The sequence below is a fragment of the Lactuca saligna genome, chromosome 5, assembly GCF_052625555.1.
Source record: "Lactuca saligna cultivar CGN05327 chromosome 5, ASM5262555v1, whole genome shotgun sequence".
Lineage (NCBI taxonomy): Eukaryota > Viridiplantae > Streptophyta > Magnoliopsida > Asterales > Asteraceae > Lactuca > Lactuca saligna.
Window position 1 is genome coordinate 174259952 of NC_136421.1, and position 8299 is coordinate 174268250.

An 8299-nucleotide genomic window follows, 5' to 3' on the forward strand; every position below is an offset into this window, starting at 1 on the left:
CTATACTTATGGGTCGAAGGCACCAATGTTGGCCCACTAAATTATATATCCTGGTATATAGGTTGATGTTATGCTGTGATGATCTGTTAGATATATATCCTGGTATATAGGATGTTGTTATGCTGTAGTATTTTGCCAAATCTGTATATATATCCTTATATGATAGGAAGTTGTAGTAGTGATATGTTGGTTAGAGTGCTAGTAGCCTAGTTATCATCTAGTGGAGTGCCCTAAGGGTTGTATGTAGTCATGTAGGATAGCCTGATAACTCTTGATCTAGGCTTTCTTGTTTGTTCCTTGTTTGGTTGTGGCTCTAAAGTAAGATCATCTGTTTGGGTAGCTATATCACCTCTGGTTACTTATGGTTACACACTTCATGGAGGTTAGCTGGTAGCGGGACAATGTGTTGTGAGATGACTAGTACGTGGTAGTGAGTTTTATGATTGATATATACATGTATTATGTGCCTTCTTAGTCCTTGATTATTTATATGTCAACATATGGTGGTAGTAGGTTGAGGCGGTCATGCTCTGTGTGGAAGCCAACAAACCTGGGAGCAAGCCAGACATAAGTTGCGGGCCCGAAAGGTAAGCCAGACTTATGATGTGGACTTGGGAGCAAGCCACACATAAGATGTTGGCCCGAGAGGCAAACCAAGCTTATGTTGTGGGCTCGAGAGTAAGCCAGACATGGTTTATGGGCCGGTAGGTAAGACGGACTCATGCTAAGGACTCAGAAGTAATCCAAAATGTTAGATGTGGACCCAATATGCATGTTGTTATATGTTTGTCAGGTAGTATTTTGGGGGAAACTGATTAAGCTTTGTGCTTACCCATTTGTTTATGTTTTCAGGTTTTATCGATGATCATGGGAAGGCGAAGGCGAGACTGTACATACTCATCAGCAGTATTGTGGATTCTACGTTTCTTATATTATTCTGATTTTCAATAAATGTACTTTGAAATAAATTGTTTTGTTAATAATTGATTTATAATTGGGAATTTTTACTTTAATAAAAATGGAATTTTTTTGTAGTGAAAATGGAACGTTACACCTACATTCCAGTTTGACATCAATTACAAGTGTAAAACATGTATTAAAGCCAAAATAATAGGATTGTTGTTTTCCATTCGGATGAAAGGAAAACCAACCCACTTAATCTAGTTCATAAAGATGGGTGTGATCTAAAAATTAATCATTATGAGAGGTCGAAACAAGTACTTCATTATGTTTATTGATGATATCATAAAATATTTCAATATGTACCTACTTATAAGTAAATAAGAAACAATATATAAGTTTTTCTTATATATACAAGAAGATGACAATCAACTAAACAATAAAATTTAAGAGTTATAAAGTGGCAGAAAAGTTAAATATGTATCACCATTTGAAAAAAAATTATACTTAAGTTGGAATATGACACAATTTCATTAATCCATATTCACCTCATCAAAATTCTATTATTGAAAGAGAAAACCATTGATTGAAAGAATCAATGAAAGTTACGTTAACAAGTTCTATGTTAAGCCAAAACGAGGAAACTATATGTAATCTTGTTTTCTTCAAATGAAGATAACTCTTGAGAAAAGGGAAGAAACTTCTTCTAAGGGATGCATTGTGATAACCAAAGTGAATTTCACTACAAAGAATCAAGGGTTTCATAATAAATAAAAAAAACATTCTCAAATAAGATATCATTTATCATAAAAATAACAAGTGATGGTCATAAAAATAACAAGTGATGGTATTGTCCTTGAGGAAGATCATTTGTACAAAGAATCCAAAAGATATGTTTACAAAATCAATAACGATACAGAAGTTAAACCTATGTTCGAATTCAACTGGAATTTCAGATTATTTGGAAGAAGGTTCAAGGAAAAGAGAAAGATGGGAGTAAAAGAGTGCGGGTGAAAACACATTGGTTGATCAACCTACAACTGAGAGATTATTGAGTTGTGGAGTCTGATATGTCATTAATCTCGTTACCCGATTAAAATTGTACTCACTTCCCACTCAAGTTCAATCATCGAGGACGATGTCAAATCTTTAGCTTAAGATTCATTTTTCATTGTTTTTAGCATGCATTTTGTTTTGAAAGAGTAACCGACAATTTTTTCTTTTGCATACTTTCAAACAAAAGTCACAAAAGAAGTCCCTTTCTATCACTATTTTTGCATCATTCATATATATATATATATATATATATATATATATATATATATATATATATATATATATATATATATATATATATATATATATATATATATATAGGGTTAGGTTCATTTGAGATGGTCTAATTTTGTGAGACCGTGAGACACATTTTTTATTTTTTATTTTTTTTTTAATTTTTTTTAGTTAATTCAAATTCCGAAAATAATATTTAAAAAAAGAATTTTTGGATTTTTCCATTTATTTTGCATTTTAAAATTATTTTTTAGAATATGTCAGTGTAATATTCTATTAGAATATTTCACATATTTTTTTTAAAAAAAAGTAGAATTTATTTTTATTTATTTTTAATTAATTCAAATTCCGAAAATAATATTTGAAAAAAGAATTTTTAGATTTTTCCATTTATTTTGCATTTTAAAATTATTTTTTAGAATACGTCAGTGTAATATTCTATTAGAATATTTGACTTATTTTGCAAAAAAAAAAGGAATTTTTATTTATTTTATTTTTATTTTTTTATTTAATTCAAGTTCCGAAAATAATATTTAAAAAAAGAATTTTTGGACCTTTCCATTTATTTTGCATTTTAAAATTATTTTTAGATTTGCTCTCACGGTCTCACAAAATTAGAATGGTCTCAAATGAACCTAAACCTATATATATATATATATATATATATATATATATATATATATATATATATATATATATATATATATATACACACACACACACTAGCCGTTTACCCGCGCAAAGCGGGGTGCGACAAATAGTTTGTTTCGACAATTAATTTCTTTTCGATAGAGAATGATTATTTGCAATTCAATCATTAGTTTGTTTTAGGAAACATGTCATACTAAAAATAAAGAAAATTCATGAAATGACCAAGTTACAAGATGTTAAGTATTTATTTGGATGAAAAAAAATCTGATCAAAACCTTGGAAGAGAAGATTTATAGGAGTTTGTTTAAATTTTAATATTATTTTATTAGTGATTAATTGTACAATTAGCTTAATGATTTGGATGTCTTAAAAAAATATTATTATTTTATTCAATCTATTTTTAGAAATAGTGAGATTTGTTTTATAAGATAGTAAATATATATATATATATATATATATATATATATATATATATATATATATATATATCTATATATATATATATATATATATATATATATATGTATATAGGGCTAGGTTATTTTGTTTTTACTAAGTATTGTGTGCCAGAATGCACAGATCTGGACCAACGGATGAAATTGATCAATGGACATGATTTGAGAGTGTATGATCTTACAATGGGGTAACATGTACCATATAATCACACAATTTTTAGCAAAAGGGTATTTTGGACAATTAACTACATTTATAAAAGGAAATTTTCGGAATTTTAGGGATGATTAATTCTCCTAATTTAAAAAAATCTGAATTTTTTAATTAATTCAATTTCAATTTTTAACGATTTTATTCTGTCAGAATATTTTTTGTTAAAATGATACTCTTTCAGAATTTTATTCTAATATAATATTATTGAAGAAAAACAAAATTCTTGAATAAGATGTTGAAAAATAACAAACGTTCTAATATATTCTTATACATCCGAACTTAAATACAAATTCATACATATTCTTACAGACTAAAAATCTTATACATTTTAAATATAGTTATAAATATTCTAAAAGAATATCAACAAAAATGAATAACATTCTTAAAAAATAACAACATTCTGCTAGAATACTCTCGTTCTCCATGTTTTCTTCTTGAATTCTGAAAGAATATTGTTGTTTTTGGACGTTGAATCCTAAATTCTGAAAGAATTTAATGTCTTCAATAGTCACCATGTAGAACACTGCCCTGGTCAACGACATTCTGCTAGAATACTCTCGTTCTCCATGTGTTTGCATTCTGATATGAAAAAAATCCCAAGCTTAACCTTTTTCATGTAAATTCACAGAATGCCAACTTATCCCTTTTTATTCATGTGACTAACAGGAGGAAAGCATATTTAAATACACAGAAGCAAAGCATATCTAAGTCTAGTCTAGTATAAAAAATAATCTAACTCATTGATAATTACATGTAAATTAGGTAAAACATTTTTGTTATTAAAATCTAAATTAAAATGTCTCACGCTGAAACTTATAATTTGTCTCGTACAAATTGATTTATTGGAAAATAGCTACGTCCTTTTTTCAAACCCATAGAAAATAGCGGACATTTGAGATTCAACCCCATGAAAAATAGCCGCATCCTTGAAATATAACATAGAAACGTCGATTTTTATGAAATAGAATAAAAAATAGCCACATCCTTTTTTCTACTTCATACATTGATAGGGTTTATAATCGGTGCTTAGATTAGTTTACCTCTCCTCGACAACATATGAAGACGATGGCGTTGGTGATCGACGATGGTATTGAGCGGGAATATTTGTCGGACTTGGGGAGGGGAAACAAGGAATACGACAATGTTAGAGGATCATTGACCAACGCGATGGAACCGGTGGAAGAAGGGGAAATCATCAATCACTGTCAATAAGGGGGTTTAGCATCTCCGATTAGCGGAAGAATAAAGAAGAATAGGGCGGGTTTGGGTGGTTCTGTCGACGGAAAGAGAGAGGGGGGGGGGGTTACGGTTCGGGGTGTTGGTTTTGTAGAGTGATCTCGTTTAATGAATACTCTGATATATAGAATTAGGGTTATGAAGATGAAATACGTGATATTCTATTATTTCCTTAATTATAGGATCCCAATTAAATCATTTCCTTTAATTAAAAGCACAAAAAGTCCAAAATACCCTTTAATGATTTATTTAATGATATATTATTTCTTGAATTCTTATTGGTGCATTTAGGCACACAATAGTTGCTAGAAACATTTGAACCTAGCTCTATATATATATATATATATATATATATATATATATATATATATATATATATATATATATATATATATATATATATATATACTATCTTATAAAACAAATCTCACTATTTCTAAAAATAGATTGAATAAAATAATAATATTTTTTTAAGACATCCAAATCATTAAGCTAATTGTACAATTAATCACTAATAAAATAATATTAAAATTTAAACAAACTCCTATAAATCTTCTCTTCCAAGGTTTTGACGATATCTTTTTAAATCCAAATAAATAGTCAACACCCTATAATTTAATCATTTCATGAATTTTCTTTATTTTTAATATGACATATTTCCTAAAACAAACTAATGATTGAATTGAAAATAATCATTCTCCATCGAAAAGAAAGTAATTATCGAAACAAACTATTTGTCGTCCGCCGTTTTGCGCGGGTAAACGGCTAGTATATATATATATATATATATATATATATATATATATATATATATATATATATATATATATATATATATATATATATATATATATATATATATTCTCTTACTCTTTTCTTTTCAATTTTTAGCATCACATTGCATAAAAATTTCATATTTTCTTTTTTGTATTTTATATCTTTTTCAAAAAAATTCAAAAAAATCCCCCAAAACATTTTATTTCTTTTTCTAAGAAAAAATATCCAAGAGAATTTAAAACTTCGAAAATTCCAAAATTATTTTCCTTTTCAATTTAAAATTTTCTTTTATTTTTGATTTGCTATAATATTGTTAGTTCTTAAGACTCACTATTAATACATGAATTAGATGGTTTAAACCCTACTATACATTTATTTTCTATAACCAATCAGATTAGACTCTCCTTTTGTATTGAATGTGATTCGTTAAGACAACCAATTAGATTGGACACCCATTTGTAAGGAATTTGGTTCGTTAAGATAGAGCTTGACTAATATGAATGTCATGGAAATTGGAACTTTAGGTGTAGAGTCGGTATTTTAAAATTAAAAAATGGTATTGATTTTTGTGGTGGTTTTAGCTATTTTAGCAAAAATGGATAAACACTAAATAGTTTTCTATGTGGAAATGCCTCATAAATGAAAATAAATATCAGTCACTAATGACATTTTATTTTATTTGGTAAAAAACTTAAATGTATCAAAATTTCGTGAAATTTTATTCTCTATAAATAAGAATTCAAACGGATATAAATTTTCTAATTTGAAAACATTTTTTTTTAAATTCCTATTCATATATTTTATTCACATAACATGTATCATATTTATATTAAAACTTATTTTTTTATGTGTGTATTCACATGTAAATAAAGAGACTTTAAACAGAAATATGATATACGGTTTACTCACATACAAATAAAATGTATGACGAAAGTTGATATATAAAATAATGTATTTTATATATAAAAAAAGATCTATCAATATGAATGCCGATTAATCAAAAATAAAATATTATAAATTTTTATACATTTGGAATTATATATATATATATATATATATATATATATATATATATATATATATATATGTTTAGGTTTATCTGAGACCATGTTAATTGTATAAGACTCTGAGACGCAATCTGAAAAAATTTAAAATACAAAATAAAAGGAAAAATTCAAAAATTCTTTTATTAATTATTATTTTCCTTATTTTCTTTACCTAAAAAAAATAAAAAAGTAAATAAATAATAAAAATAAATAAATAAGTAAATAAATAATAAAAATAAATAAAAAATTACCGTTTTTTTTATACATGAAATATTTTAATAGAAATATTCTAGTATTCTAGTATATTTGTTAGATATATAAAATTTTCTAATATTCTACTAGAATATTTCATAGATATTTAAAAAAATGGTAATTTCCCTTATTTTTATTTATTTTTAATAAAAAATGATGAAAATAATTTTTTTTTTAAATTTCGAAAATTTTCAATTATTTTGAATTTTAAAAATGTTTTTCTTTATCTATAAAATGAATGGTTAAGATTGTGTTTCTTCGTATCACAAAATATAATGGTCTTAGATGAACCTAACACTATATATTATAGCAGTGTTTTAATGACTTAGCTTTTTTTTTGTTTCTTATAAATGAGTTATGTTACGGAGATCAAGAATAGAAATTTTATTTTTATTTTAGTTTAAAAGTTTGTTTTTAATATATATTTTATCTCTAAGTTTATTTCTACTTGCTTTTTGAAGTTGTTTTTAACTTTTGTTCTATTTAATTGTTTGTTTGAAGTTTGTTTTAGTCATGTCTCATTTTCGTTTTAAGTTCATTTAGGTTCTCTTTAAATGTTAGTTTATGTTCATCATATTCATTTACTTCTACCCGGTTTATTCTAATTTTTTTATTTCTTAAGACCAATGAAAGGTTCAACATATGGAAGATTGGTAATCATTTAGCATGGTTATTTTATGCAAATACGTTGCATTTAGTCATCATAATTCATGAATTTTTACATCTTTGGGATGATTTTATGTAAATGGTGGAACTTTTTGATTTTCACATTGTTTTATTGGATTTTCAGGTGATTGCTGTAGGGGAAACTAGGAAGCAATTTGTCGAATTTCATGAAGATCGAAGTTTAATGTAATATTCGAAATTTTGAAGAATCCAAGTAAGCAAAAAGTTACGTAGTTGAGTGGACATTGTTATTAAACATTACTCGGTCGAGTTGTGCCAACAAACAAAGAAACTCGATACAGGATTCCACTCAACTAAGTGGAAAATTCCTTGACAAATTCGACTTAACTGAGTCGACTAGTTATGTAGCGTGCACAATTTTTCCATCCTAAAAATAAGAACCTAAATTTATTTTCTCAGCATATATGATTTTTAAAGCAAGGAGACGACTTTTGGAGCAAGGAGAAGCTAACGAACTTTATTTTGGAGTTGTTAATGGGTATTTTTATTTGAGTTTTTGTCATAAAAGCCCCCTAATTTACATAAAAAAACCGGCTATGCCCAAAATCGATTTTTTTTTGCCATAGATGCCTCACATTTGCCCCTCATGTTTCATTTTAATGTTTTTCATCAGTTCCCCTTTACCAACCGATTACATCCCCCTTTACAAATGGTAAGCTTGTTAAGGCACTCTCATCCGTTTCTCCTCCATTAACGAAGTACACTCTGTCAACATTGAGATACACACCCTGCCACCCTCCTATGTTACTTCTTCTTTAGACATAGGTAATAGGAACTCAAACATTGTCGTTATC